Here is a 14422-nt window from a genome sequence, read left to right as displayed (position 1 = left end):
TCACAATAAATTCTCTCTTACATATTTATAAAATTTCTTTTCTTCTCCATTGTATAAATAGAATATACATGTTTAATACAAATTTTTTTCGGATAATTTTATTTGCAATCTAACGAAACAGTAATTTTAAACTTATTGTTAATTTCATATTTTAGTTGCAATATAAAATATTAGTCATTTTGAATTTTATTTCCTATTTATTATTATATTTTCGTATTTATTATTTATATATAACAATTTTTTAATTATTATCGTTAATTTTGCAATATTTTCTACAATGTTTTTTACAGTAAACATATAAATCATTGCAATATTTACGGTTCATACTGATCACAAAGATGATGCTCATGAAAAAAATATGTTATGCAAAGAAACTTTCTGCACCATGAGCAAGTAATTACAACTATTTTACTACAAATATTGTTGGTTTCGAATTTTTTAAAGCAAAAATCGACCGGTGTTTCAAATTCTATTAAATAACAAAACGAAAAACTCTTTCTAAACAAAATAAATAAAAATAAATACCGCGCAAAGTAAGAGTCAACACATTTCTTTAAAACCCACCAGGAAACTCACGACAGCTTTAAGGTCCATACTCACCAGATAGAAAACTAAGAATTACATTAGTGAAATAAAATACAGGACGTTATATTGAAGTGATGGGTCACTTCCGAGAGTCTATGGATTGTCGAAAATTCATAAATCTAATTGCCTTCTAAAGGTCAATGTCTCTTCGATAGGTAGTTCGCTTTATCCATTGGCTACATTTTTACACAACATATTATTTAAATCTATTCCTAAAGCGAATAGTTACATAAAAAATAGTTTTGAACTGGTTGAAAAATTAAAAAGATTGCACATTACAGATGAATACAAACTAATCTCACTGGATGTGAAATCTTTGTTCACGAATGTTCCAATGGAGATAGCTGTTGACTGTGTCAATGAACAGTGGGTTTCTGTTTCCGGAGATTGCCCTCTCCCGAAAGAGGAGTTTTTGGGAGCAATAAAGTTCATTCTTGATTCCACATTTTTTTCTTTTAACAACATATTTTATAAGCAAAACTTCGGCACTTCCATGGGCTCTCCTTTATCGCCTGTAATAGCGGACGGTGATAAGAAGACTTGAGACAGTTTCGTTGATGTCGTTGAACTTGGATGTGGCATATTATTTTAGATACGTGGATGACATCTGTACTGCAGTTGCTCCCTCAAAAATTGACTTAGTGTTAGAACAATTTAATTCATTCCATCCACGTTTACAATTTACTTCAGAATTTGGGGGAGACGAAATTAATTTTCTAGATGTCACTATATCTATTAATGGAAACAGGTTTGGTTTTGATTGGTACCGTAAGTCGACCTTTTCAGGGAGGTTTTTGAATTTCTATTCTAACCATCTCATTGCACAGAAGAGAGGAACGATTTTTTCGCTAATTGACAGAACATTTTTACTATCAGACTTTAGGTTTCACACACAGAATTTGACATTTATTATCAACATTTTATTAGACAATGATTATCCATTATCCTTCATTTTTGACACAATCAATCTACGAATAAAAAATTTGATTAAAAATAGACACATAACACATAGCGGTTTGACTGACAAGGTCGAGGCGAATGAATCTGTTTCTTGGCTTACGGTTCCATTCATCCCTCTCCACGGAAAAGTTCAATCGTTTCAATAAAAACGACATCAGAGTGTCTTTCCATAGTCTTAATAAATTGAAAAAATACATCAAAGTACATAAAGATACTTGTCCACATATTGGGTGGTCCGGAAAGTCCGTGCGGATTTTTTCATTGATTTTTCAAAAGTTTTTTTATTTGTTGCGAAATTTTCGTTACGATTATATCATTCGCTAGAGCAAAGTTTCAGCTTTAAGAATCTGTTTTTTAAATTGCGATATGATGATTTTTATCGGAGTTATGAGCAATCGAAATCAGAATGCTTCTTTACTTAACTCGCGAATAACTCAGAAACAAAAAATTATAGGAACATTTTTAAAAAATGATTTTGTAGGGAAAGCTTTAAGTTTTCACGATGGGTAGTCGAAAATTTTTGTAAATTTTTTTTGGGCACGTGAGAGGCCTCCAAAGTGAAAAAAAAATTTTTTATCTTTTTCAGCTCGTAGTTTTTGGTATGTAAAAATTATCAAACTCATATAAACTTAAAAAATGTGATTAGCTTTTAAAAGTAGAGATTTCAAGCTTTAAAACCCTTTTTTTAAATTTAAATTTCGTTCATTTTTGACAAAGGTATCGTATATACAATTTTTCATTGTAAAATCCGCACGGACTTTCCGGACCACCCAATACATCGAAGAACAACGTGGTTTACAAGATTTCATGTAAAGATTGTGACGCGTCATACGTGGCACAGACGAGTAGAAAATTAAAGACCAGGATTGCTGAACATCGCAATCATATTAGATACAACACTCCTCGATCTGTCATAACTGAGCATAGGAGATAGCTCGATCATGAATTTAAATGGAATGAAGTCGTAATTTTAGACGAAGAGCCCTGCTATCGGAGACGTTTGGTTTCAGAGATGCTTAATATCAAAAAGCAAAAGAATGGTCTCAATTTACAAACTAATACCGATGGCCTCCACAAGGCTTATATTCCCATCATAAATAAAGTTTGACTTTCCGTTACTAACAGTCCGTCTCCTCTCTCAGTCTTTGTTGATCCGCACTACTGAACGCACATAATAATCGACACATAATGTCTGTCTTGCACATCTACGTTCCTTCTTGCTGTATATATTTTAAATGTTTTTCATTCCTTTTTGGACACGCTAATTTATATTTCTTACACATGAATTCTGGTGAGTTTTTATTACACAATTTTATTATTTTTTATTAGACTTCCGATATTTTATCTCATTTATGAGTAGATTTTTTAGTAGGTTTTTTTTGTTTTTTAATTTAATTTATCTTTTTATCAACCAGAACTTTACCAAGATATTTTTAATACATTTGATTGTTCAACCATACGGAAACTACGTTTAATTCGACATCAAGACTCACCCGATATGTGATTGTTCCCGATATGCGATCTTTTGCGACAATTGTTTTTTGTTCTGCGATTTTTTCGTTATGTTAATGTCTGAAGAGGGCTCAATCCGGTAGCCGAAACTTGTAACTTTTAATCATTTTCTTAATTTCCATTCGAATTTTTGCGTTATGTAATTTTTACCTCTGTTATTTGTAATATACATTTTTGTGAATTTTAAAGAAATGTGTTGACTCTTACTTTGCCCGGTATTTATTTTTATTTATCAAATTCTATTGGTCTATGTTCCAAATACCCACTTTTGTATTAAGCGTATTTAAATAAGTCAATCTTGGCGATAAAAACTGATTGTGTGTTAATGATTGTAATTTTAAAATAGCGTTTCTAGAATGAAGTTTTACATCAAGATCTAAAAGCATGACTACATCTGAAAAATGCTTGATGAAATTCTTTCACAAACGGAATCCAAAAACATCTAATGGTTATATTCATCCTATTGTTCCAGTCAGTATAGTTAATAGAATTTTATATCTTTTTTGCAGAATCTGATCTATTTCTTTGAATTATCCGGACAATGACCAGTTCACGAATCTAACAGTAAAATTGAATTTGACAATTGGAAAATATATTTCCTTTACCGAAGTTTCAAAATAATTAGATATTAGTTTACCAAATTTTGACGCGATAATAAAAATATTATTATATTTGCGGTAAACATCGTTTCTTGCATCCTAAGACCTAATGTCCCACTAGGTTTTTTTAACACTATAAGAAATGGAGATAATAATCTGTCGGCTGAAATAACAGGTTGTATTGTATAACTGTGCGTAATCGCAGACATTGACTGTGCTACACTCTCTACTTTTTTTACACTTTTCTCTGCCAATGTACGACCAGTATTTAATTCTAATAGAAAACCACTTTGGTCCGAATTATATACATTTTCAATTCCATAGCGGTCAATATAATATTAGACATTTTCAATAAACCTATTATTGTCTGCTTGTAAAGCTTCCTTTGACATTAAAGCTTTTTTAGTTATAAATTTCGTAACTTTTCTAGATACAATTTGATGTGCAAGCTTAAATCTTCTAACCTATTCGTGTGATGCTTTAAAACTTAATAAGTTTTCTTGTTGTTGCGCTTACAAAGCTCATCGTGTAATATCAATATCATAGATCATTGCCCCTCTATGAATTGCGTCAATAAATTTATCTAACGTGTACACTGAAATTCGTCCCAACGTTTCTAATCTACTACCGCCTACATTCATTTGCCATCGTCGCAATTGTCCTGCTGATATTACTTTCCCAAACTTGATTTTACAGATTCAATTATCCTTGGCTTTAATTTGTCACACACTTCTCCAGTATTCAACTGTTCCTCTTTTATATTCTATTGAAATATCGTCGATGTCATAACGATTTCCTTTGCATGCGTAATTTTTTTCTTTATCTATGAGTTCTATTTCTTGTGCTTCTTGTACATCATACGAGTTTAAAAAGTCCAACGATTCTTCTTTTTCGATTTTATAGTAGTCTTCGTACATTTCTTTTAATATCTTTTCCATTTTTCTCTACATCGTAACTTCTTCTGATGTTATAGGACTTTCTAGGAAGTCCAAGGTAGTAAATACTGCAGACAGCAGTATTATTACGTTTCGTGGATTAAACCGTATTATTTCCTAAAACTTATAAATATTATTTACATGTCTGTTTCCAATAAAATAATTATTTAAAAAAGAGAAAAAGAGAAGAAAAGTTTTTATTGTCTATTTCATACCTTTTTTTAAGAAAAGGTAAAAAAAAGGTGCCAAAAATTAAACGATGTTTACATTAATTAATATTAAAGTTACAATCACAATTACAATTAAGATTATAATTAATTTTAAATCTACTTTTAAATCTAACTTAAACCACATGTTTTACAAATCTAAAATTATTATCCTATTCTTAATTATATACGTTTTTACAATATGTAATATAATGCATAATACATAAATACTTATCTTATACTACATCTAAGCCACATCCCTATCTGAATTTGCTCGCACATATGAACACGCTCATATCGAACACGCTCATATGAACACGCTCATCATCTTATTATATTTTGAAGTCTAACAGCATCAAGTTTTTTTACATAAAAAATTTTGTTATTTTAATAAAATTTTCTCATTTTGTGATGCTTTGTCTTTAATTTTTTGAGATTAAATGTTGTATTCCATTGCAAATATAAAAGACTCTTGAATAGAAAAATAAAGGTACGTATCACTTTTTCTCGTTAATTAAATGTTATATGTTGCAATAAAATATATATATGTTCTTTTTGCAATTTACAAAGTACAATAGTATATGTTGCAAGAAAATATATATTCTTTTTGCAATTGGCGAAATTTGAAGATTGTATTTCATTTTTTTTAAATATATATACATGCTACTGAGAGATAATTTATATTTAATAAAAAATTAATAATATTACTACTTGAATTATATTATTTATGTAACGGTTTTTTTTAAATTTATGTAATAGTTTTTTATGGGTTGGATATTATTGACATCTAATTGTGAGTATGTTGGCGTCATCACAGCTGGTTGAGATAATCAATCTTGCCTTTGTTGGCTGGGTCACCGTCCGATCTTGCCTTTGTTGATTGTATCATTTTCCGATCTTCCTCTAAATACGAAAAAGGTGAAAATCCGATTAGGCATCCTTCGCATGGTACATTTTGCGTAATGCTATACTCGTATAATGCCGACGGAACTGTGTGTGAGAGAGAGAGAGAGGGGGGTGAGAGGAAGGGAGAGGATGGATCAATCAGTAATATGTACGAAAATGTACCTTCATGTAAGCATGGAATTAGCTGTTTTGGCAGAATTTTATATAACTAAAAAACTGTTTATTTTTTTACTTTGTGTCCATGGAGACTTTTGATCAGGACGATCAGAACTACAACATATATTATAAATTCAGCCAAATTAGCTGGGACCCATTTTCCATATGTTTTATCCTTTGCACCAAATGCGTAATTATGACTGCGTATCTCGATCGGTACTATTCTGAAAAAAAGAGTTACGCACATCACCTGTTATACTCGTATAAGGCGCACAGATATCACAATATCACAAACATTTTATCGGGGATAGCATGCCACAAACTATAGGGTTCGCTACTTCAATAACCGATTGTATGTCGCTGCTCCGTCTTCTTATTATAAATCCGTGAGTAAGAAAAGTTTTCTCTTCTGTCTCATTAGAATTAGGTTCACGTATCGCGAGCTTGGAATAAAATTGGTGTTTACTGGAAATTACTGCTGAGAAATTTAGCATTCGTAGAAGATTATTGGAAAAGTTTATATGATGTAGCATTTTGCATTTTTCATCGCAGATAATTATGTAGACTTTGTCACCAGACGCTCTTTGCTGTTCGAAATAAAAATACGATTCGGCATTTTTACAAACAATATTCACGCCTATATAACACATGGATCAATAAGTCCCGAGACTAACCCAGAGATGGCGCTCGTAGTAAACCAGTAACCACGTCTTTCTAGAGTACTAACCTTTGCTTGAAACGTGTCAAAATTTTAAGTCGATCGGACTAGAAACAGCTGAGTTATCGAGGTTAGAGTAAAGTCGTTTTGTAGTTTGTTTAAAAAATCCTTTTTCACCAAGACAATGCACCCTGCCACAAGTCGATGAAAACAATGGCAAAATTGAACGAATTGGGCTTTGATCTGCTTCCCCACCCCCCATACTCGCCAGATTTAGCCCCCAGTGACTACTGGCTCTTTGCTGATCTTAAAAAAATGCTCCAGGGAAAAAGATTTGGCTCAAATAAGGAGGTCATCGCTGAAACTGAAACTTATTTTGAAGCGAAAGATAAATTTTTTTATAAACATGGTATTGAAAAATTAGAAAAGCGTTGGAACCATTGTATCACCCTAAAAAGTGATTATGTTGATGAATAAAAAAAAATTTTGCAAAAAAAATGTTGTTTTCATTGTTAGTCTCGGGACTTATTGATCCATGTGTTAAGCTCATGGATATATCATGGATAAGCTCGTAAATTCCATTTGGAAATGCAATTTATTATGCCATAAACGATCTTCTCATTTGGTTTAACATCGAATCTGATCACATTTTCGTTATGACTTACTTGTAAAAAGGTACAGGGAAATTAAACTTATCGCAATCTCCCATTGTCCGTGCAATACTATAGAGTGAGATAATTCCGTGATGAAGGACGATGTTGTATTATTCGAAAAATGACGCATATTGCTGTTATTCGGAAGTACCAGAAGAAATTGTTTCTCCTTCATCGCGAAGAGAAATTAAACTCGATGCCGGAATCCAAGTATCAAACTTACTGGGATAATGCCAGCTAACTAGCACTTGCTTATTATTAGCTCCTCGCCCCTACTCTTTGTCACGCAATCGACAATAAACTGTTCTTCTTCTAAGTTTTTCTCAAGCTAATTCTCGAGCTAATTCTTGCTCATAAAAAATACCGTCTATGACTTCGTCTGCTAAATCTCGCAGCTCGAATGTGAGGGTTTCGCCAATTGAGAACATGATAAATTTGAAATATTTCCTCGCTTCACTTAGCCCTACTGATACGAGCGAGATCTCCGACGTAATATTTAATCTTTTGTGCCCATTTCTTTAATATTTCGTTTTCCCAACGACGTGTACATATTTTCACGAGCGATACGTGCGTTTTCTCTCGTTACTATCGCATTCTCCTGAATGAATGACGCGTGTAATTGTAAGCGCGTACAATGTCTTGTAGAACATCGATGTAGCGTCGCGTATCTTTATGAGTTAAATAATACCACATTCACTCCTTCAATGTTCTGTTGAAGCGCTCGACGATGTCCTCTGACTTTAATGTCCGGATTGCGCGTTACTTGAAAACAAATGCTGTTTTTTTAAAGAAATTTTTGCATTGGGTGCGCGACAAATTGTTTAGCCTTGTCTGTTTGTAAATATATACAGGTGCTCGTCCTTCGCTTTTCGCTAGTGTTGAAAAGCTTTTAATATGCTGTTGCTTGTTTTGTAGCAGTTCTACTCAGTATTTGCTTAATATATAGATAATCACTAACAGATAAGAATAGCCGTCATTGTAACTTTTTAGATTTCAAAGTTCAATCAAATCTGCTTCCCACACATCATCAATGTTTGTCACGCTATAATGCAATCGCGGAAATTTTCTGCGCAATGGTCGGTGCAACGTCTTGCGATTCGAGCTAGTATACGACTTCCCCCCAGAAATTCGGTTTAACAGCGCGAGTTAGGTTATCCATCGCTGAATATATAGTATAGTTTTTTCAAACGTTATCGTGATCTTAATTTTTTCTAATCGAGTAACCGATTTTTTTTTCATTTGCAAAGATACGGGGGTAATTTTTCGGGTAACAAAAAAGAATCAACGAACTTTCCTTCTCTATTTCTTATTCGTAATTTTTACGTTTTTCTCCTTCCTTATGCTCTCGATCGAGCACTTCCTTGTGCAATCGACGCGGAACTCGCGCTTTCGATATAAGACGTGAAACTCGCGTCGAAGTTTTACGCTGTTCATAGTAATACTGTGCGTAGATAATAATATTTTATTTATCAGTGCAGAGGGTATGTTCAACACACGGAGTAATCGTGCAAACTGATTTCTACTCACTGCTTTCACAGTTTTTCTTTCGCTCATCATTTATTAAGACAGTGATATTCGAATCTTTTACAACGTTACCATCTATAGTTATGATTCCATGCTTGTCCCAACTAATTCTATCGGGCACAGCTTTTCGAAACAAATGTTTTATCAATAAGTGTGCATGCTTACGATAAGATTTCGGTACGCTTTCCAGTATTTCCTCGATCCTTTTTATTGTATGATTATCTTCGCTCAAAATTTCGAAATTTTTCGCAATAATATCTGTTACTAATGGAATGTGATGGTGATATCGGATGTTTGCGTGAGATCGTGAAAAATACCATTATTCTTGTTATCAGCGAAGGTACGTAGACTGCTGGAAAAATTCCTGCAATCTAGTACTTCCAGTGGCGCCAACGTTCTGCTACTATTATATCCGTAAAAGACGTTTTTAATCTATAATTCAATTGACAGCTTGTACCCAAGCCAACTAGTTTTGTTTGCATAGTATTTTAAAAGAAGTTATTTTGTAAGAAAATGGAAATTTCGCGTGAAAATTTTCGGGTAATGATTTTTTACGATTACAAATGTAATCTAACTCCGAAACAATGCATCGATTGACTTCATTTGGCTTTTGGGGATGAAACACCATCCAATAGGACTGTTTATAATTGGTTTGCCGAATTCCAGCGTGGACGTACCTTTCTTAGTGATGAATTCCGATCGTCCATCCACGTCTGTTGTTGCCACTAATGTTGATGCTGTGCGTGAAATGATTGAGTGAGACCGGAATATAACATACCGCGAGATTCAGGCATCCTTAGGCATTGACATGAAAGCAATACATACGATTTTGCATGATCATGTACTTGAGCGTACGGAAACTTTGCAGTCGTTGGATTCCACACAATTTGACCGAAGCTCAAAAACAGGCTCGTGTTGAATGGAGCAAAGAAATGTTCAAGAAATTCAACCGAGGTCGGTCAAATTTGATCTACAACATCGTTACTGGGGACGAAACATGGATCTATTCGTATAAGCCCAAAAGTAAACAACAATCTACTGTTTGGGTGTTTCAAAATAAACCGAAACCAACAAAAGTTGTTCGTTCACGCAGTGCTGCCAAGCAAATAGTTGCTCGTTTCTTCGGTTATACCGGACATGTGACAACCGTGGCTTTAGAGGATCGAAGGATTGTAAATACTGATTGGTGTACAACAATTTGTTTGCCAGAGGTCATAAATGAATTGCGTAGAACAAACCGAAATCATCGCATCATCATGACAACGCCAGCTATCACGCAGCACGTCAAACCGTTTTTATCCAGTAATAATGTCGAATTGATGACTCATCGTCCGTATTCACCTGATTTATCACCTAATGACTTCTTTTTGTTCTCAAACATTAAAATAAGATGCCTGGTGAGCGATTTGAGTCGCCTAAAGCAGCTGTTGGAACATTCGTACACTGATTTCTAAGGTTACAGCCTTAGAGAGGAAAAAATGCTTCGAAAATTGGTTCGAGCGTATGCAAAAATGTATCGATCTTAAAGGCAAATACTTCGAAAAACAATAAAGCCATTTACTGAATTTTAATGTTTTTTTTCATATTGTTTTGCAAAAATTTTTCCAGCAGCCTAAGTATCTCGTGTAGCGTTGCCTTCTACATTTTCGTTTTCGTTACGTACGTTTTTCTGTCTTCGCGTTCCTTTGATAAATCTTATTTATCGCCATAATGAATCTCTGTACATTTTTCATCTCTCGCTTTTGTCACGAGGCCAGCTGGAATTAAAAATATTTCATCTCCGCATCGAGTCGTGTTAGATGAGTTCCCGGAGTTTGCGTTGTATTATTAGTGTTTGAGGTGTTATCTGAATTTTGCGATACTGTTATTTCTTTTGACTCTCCGTCATCGAATGATGTCGGATTCTGACGTAGCTGACGTTGCATCACCAGATTTTCCGCCGAAATTAAAACCATTTTTTTAGCCCTCTGCATAACGTTTTATCCCTACTATTTCGTTCCTTCGATAATTAGTGATAATAAGGTCAATAATGTAGGTCCGATAATATAAGGTAAAAATTTGTCTCGCAGCACCAACAGCTTTCTTTTATCTTTCCAATTATCACGTTTTGCAACGACAAAATGCAGAGCCTTTTTGTATTTGGTTAACAAGTTTTTTTACTCCATTCGAGCGAGATGTTACCTTCGAGTGTATTAAAAATACATTCACCGATACAACGAATTAGTTTTTCGTCAGCGTTGTGCAAGAAAGTTGCATTGATTTTTGTTAAAATAATAAAGCACCACGAGGAGACAGGCGTTTCTCTTACCGATCGAATGTGGTGATTTTCGTTATTCTGTCCGATTTCTCATCATCCATTTTGAATGCGAGAAAAATCTACGACTAACACGCGCAATTACTCGTACTCAACTTTTATACGAATCCGTTGGAAAATGATCTACGCGGCACGTAATGAATCGTATCCTCAGGAAAAATACATGTTCAAAATCGATACTAATCCAGGGATGATTGTTTCAGATCAAATACTTGTGAGGCCTCGATGTGGCATCGTAGTATGACTCTTTTAGAAGTTTCGGATAGTCGGGATAGACTTGACGCGCTAAATAACGAATTTGAGTGCAATCACGTAGATTTTTGAAAATGACGATGTAATTCGCGTTAAGTGATATATCACGCTGGCCACGCCCCTGATAGAATAGATTCTATGAGATAAGAATGACACTTGACACTGAGATTTATGTGATGACTGCCTTTGATAAAAAGATCTACGATCGCGTCGCACGACGATGATTCTCTCATAACATCGTTGATTATCACTAATTTCGGAGAAAGAGGATCGTTTGAGTAATCTTCCGGACGGGGTAATCGCGAAATTCAATTATATTCTTCTTCATCGTTTTAGTATTGCTGCATCCCCAACGCTGTTCTTCGAATTTTTTTATACGTGTCGTATTGTAATCGACGATAGGCTTCTTGCCATCCCGCGTAATAAAATAAAATTCTCTCAAAACGCACGTCGGACATGAGAGATAAATGCTGGAGAAAAGCCTTCACAAAGATCTTCCCGTAACCGATCGGTACGCATCGACGTCCAAGGATATTTCCAACGCACGTCCATTTTAAATGAACGATCAATTTCCGTGTGCAATTTCAAAAACAAAAAGAAAAAACTTGATTTCTAGAATACGCGAAAAAAAATAATTTTAGGAGGGCGGAGGAGATAAGCTGATCAACGCGACGACAGAGTCCTCTCCACGCGGCGGGCGAGCGCTCGCGTCAGCATATTCCGCGTGAGCTTGTCAGCGAAGAGCACCACCGCGCGTGGCGAAAAACTGATCATTTCGCCGCGGTGCGACGCGCATAAGCTTATTTTCGCGCATCAAAAAGGCTTGCGATCAGCGTCCTTTCGTTAAGTGAGCGCGTGGCATCACTATCGACAAACTTACTGATGTCATTACCGCGATGTCGCAGCGAGGGAAAGCTTTCGTAAAAATCGGAAAGATTAGTTAGAATTATGTAATAAATCACTTCTTCTTGTTTTCTTCAAGTACAAAATATTTTTTATTTGATACTTTTCTTAAAAAAGAAAAAAGGAACAAAGGAAACATATAATATATAATTTTAATTTTTTTTATGTTGATTATATTTTTGCTAACTCTTATACACAAAATTCAATTATTCAGAAACAATATTTACATTTTTATATTACAATTAAATAATTACATTTTTATATTTTTACATTTTTACATTAAATTATTCAATAAAATTTTAATAAAACTGTTTTTTTTTGCAAAAGAGAGATACTTATATTATTTATAAAAAACTTAAATTCAAGTTTTTTGTTACATAATACTTAAATACTAAACAAATAGGCGAAAACTCATAAACTTAAAATATAAGTGAGAGAAAGAAAAAGAAGAACAAGTTGTTATTCTCTTCTGAAAGCATACGGAAGGGAATAGCGATTATTAATAAATTTGTGTTTTACCAATATCGGTGCGCACGCTTTGTTTTGTATCGCGTTACGATTTCGTGAAACGCGGTGTGACGAATTGCGCTAAAACACAAATTTTATTATTAAATATAATATATATCTGCTCCTGCCATATCTTCTTCTTCTTCTTCTTTATCGCGCCTTTCTCTCTCATTAATAATCCATTATTAATTTCCTAATACTGTTAAAATTTATAACTCGAGAGTTCTTATAACTTAATGTTATTCCTTTAACTTTACAAATCTCGTGTCGGCGACTTTCCGGGGGGTCAAACGAAGTACGCGTAGAATTTTGGGCCCCCGAAAACGAACGACTCGATAAAATTGCTCCGTCTGTAGTTCTCGAGTTTGTTCGTCATATAGCTCAGAAAATTCTCCGTACGCGGCTCGTACTTGCTCGGTTCACTTCTGTTTACGTAAATACACGTTTGTATCACAATATAAAAAAAACGCTACCTAATTTCTCTAAATATTCGTATAATATCAGTCGCGCTTGTGACGTCATCCATGCCGCGATTACAGGATTGATTTGCAAAGAAGGCGCGACCATCTCTTCGCGTAGTCGCCACGAAACATATATTATCTCGTTATTGACAGGTATATATTGGTTCGTGCTCTAAACTCGTGAATAACGTTGCCAAACGTTCATATTTTTTTACAAACTCTGTATTAGGCAAATTGATTTGTTGGTCAAATTTACCCCAGAAAGAATTCAAGCAGAGCTTCGCGACTAAATGTAAACCAGAATTTTGGATAATATTATTTCTATCGAGAACAATACTCAGTTTTTTCGTATTCCCGAAGGTACTGTTCCTTACTCTCGTCATCCAGGCATTCGCTCAGCCATTCGCTAGATTCCTGCTTTAATTTAAAAAAACTGTTGATATATTCGGCAAACAAACCATCTTGCCTCGTACAAGGATCGAACCGTGTGACTCTAAATTGCCATATTTCGCTCATATTTGTGATAACCTTTCTCGAGCGATTTGCGCAATTTGCAGGATATCCATGCGCTTACAAATTCACGATCAGCGAAGATCGTGAGTGCACTCGGCCTGCGAGAACGTTTCGCATCAACTAACGACACAGCCCGAACAATAATTTGCCTTGTATGCGATACGGTACTACAAGGTAAAAGAGATCGCGTGGAGGAAGTACTGTGTATCGAATGATACCCTCGACAGAATCAAAATTAAAATTCGGAACTACGTCAATTAACTCTGAACATTGTTCTCCGATTTAAATCGTAGGTTGGCCTAACGGAAAGATACCCGTTTTCAATACATATGGATACAGAGAACACACGTCTACATAACGTATTTTCTCCGTAACTTCGTATCGGGTTACGATATTTTCTGTACGGTCACAAAAGAATGCCTCGCGAGGATCGAGAGGAGGGTTGATTAGCATCGGATGGTTTTCGAGAAAATCGTGCATCTCGCGATTCTCGCGTTTTTCTCATGCAAATTCACACTCTCATTTCTCCATCACTCTATATCCACGTTGTCGAAGACGCCATGTCATTGTGAGAGTTCGTTCGTATCGAGCGTCGATTGTATCTTCGCGTGATGCCCCGGACGTAAGTTTTCTTTCACGATTGATTTGGTAACAGTTGGAACAACCATGCTAAAAACAACCGTCAAATTGTAACACATAACATAACATCTTGTTCGCTGATTCTTTGTAATATCCGTTGAGTGTACCGGCAATTCAATATTCGCGGCCTTGCCCTACA

Source organism: Trachymyrmex septentrionalis, unplaced genomic scaffold, assembly GCF_001594115.1.
Source record: "Trachymyrmex septentrionalis isolate Tsep2-gDNA-1 unplaced genomic scaffold, Tsep1.0 scaffold229, whole genome shotgun sequence".
NCBI lineage: Eukaryota > Metazoa > Arthropoda > Insecta > Hymenoptera > Formicidae > Trachymyrmex > Trachymyrmex septentrionalis.
Note: the sequence above shows the minus strand (reverse complement) of the source record.